Raw genomic sequence first — 891 nt, 5'->3', positions numbered from 1 at the left:
GGATGTTTCTAGTACTGGGAAGGACAGAACGCAAATACCCCTAAGCAGTGCTCAAGAATGCTCCTCCCGCACTGCCCACGGGGCTTCCTACTCCTTCAAGTTCACTGCCTCTCAGGAAAGGCGGCGACTCAGCCCTGCCTCCTATTCCATCCTATCAGTCCCTCCGGGTTGGGAAACTGCATCTCCAGCCGATAGACTACGGAAGACTGGGAGAAAGAGGCCAGAGAAAAGCCAATCCTCAAGCAGGCTCACTGCACTCACTCTGTCTCCTCTTCCCCAGCGCTCTGAATAGCTCCGCCCAGCCTCGGTTCCTGCTACAATGGAGAGCTCTCTCCAGTGCGTTTCTGTGCGCGCTTTCTCCAGTGCGTTTCTGTGTGCGCCTTCTCCAGTGCGTTTCTGTGCGCGCTCTCTCCAGTGCGTTTCTGTGCCGGCTCTCTCCAGTGCGTTTCCTACCCCCCCCCCCCCAAGTTGCCACAGTCTTGCAGAGTCCGGTCTCCAAGAATCTACTATCCTGGTCCTATGACTGCTATTCCACGTTGTCTCCCTCCCTTATCCAATATCTACCAGCCTTGAACTTAGTTGGGTCCTAACCACTCCCTCCACCTGCCTGACTCTTCTTGGCACCATTCAAATCCGCTGCACTCGGCCAATAGCTAGCTCCTTCTTTCTAGGGATTAAGATTTCTTTATTATTTCTATAGCCTGGGATTAGTCGAAAAAGTCTCATTTGAGAAACCAGAGTGATGTCTTTGGCCCTAGTCTCTGCCTATTTCTTGAGGGTCCCCTGTTCCCTGACATCTTGCTGCCTGCTAAACTGGTGGTCTCCAGTAATTCCACCTTATCTAGCAGAACTATGGTACCTAAAGGAGTCCATCCTTTCTCTGGTATGCTG

General features: G+C 52.5%; 1 protein-coding gene across 1 annotated transcript in view; it reads right to left on the bottom strand.

Annotated features, from left to right (window-relative positions):
* CASR (calcium sensing receptor) overlaps positions 1 to 89 on the bottom strand; it is a 151,720-nt gene extending 151,631 nt beyond the window's left edge. Inside the window, exon 1 of the mRNA XM_074301375.1 lies at positions 26 to 89. The gene's annotated coding sequence lies outside the window, so the exon portion shown is untranslated. The remainder of the gene's footprint in view (positions 1 to 25) is intronic.
* Positions 90 to 891: the final 802 nt, after the last annotated feature.

This window comes from Sminthopsis crassicaudata, chromosome 3, assembly GCF_048593235.1.
Source record: "Sminthopsis crassicaudata isolate SCR6 chromosome 3, ASM4859323v1, whole genome shotgun sequence".
Taxonomy (NCBI): domain Eukaryota; kingdom Metazoa; phylum Chordata; class Mammalia; order Dasyuromorphia; family Dasyuridae; genus Sminthopsis; species Sminthopsis crassicaudata.
Note: the sequence above shows the minus strand (reverse complement) of the source record. Positions and strands in the feature narration are given on the sequence as shown.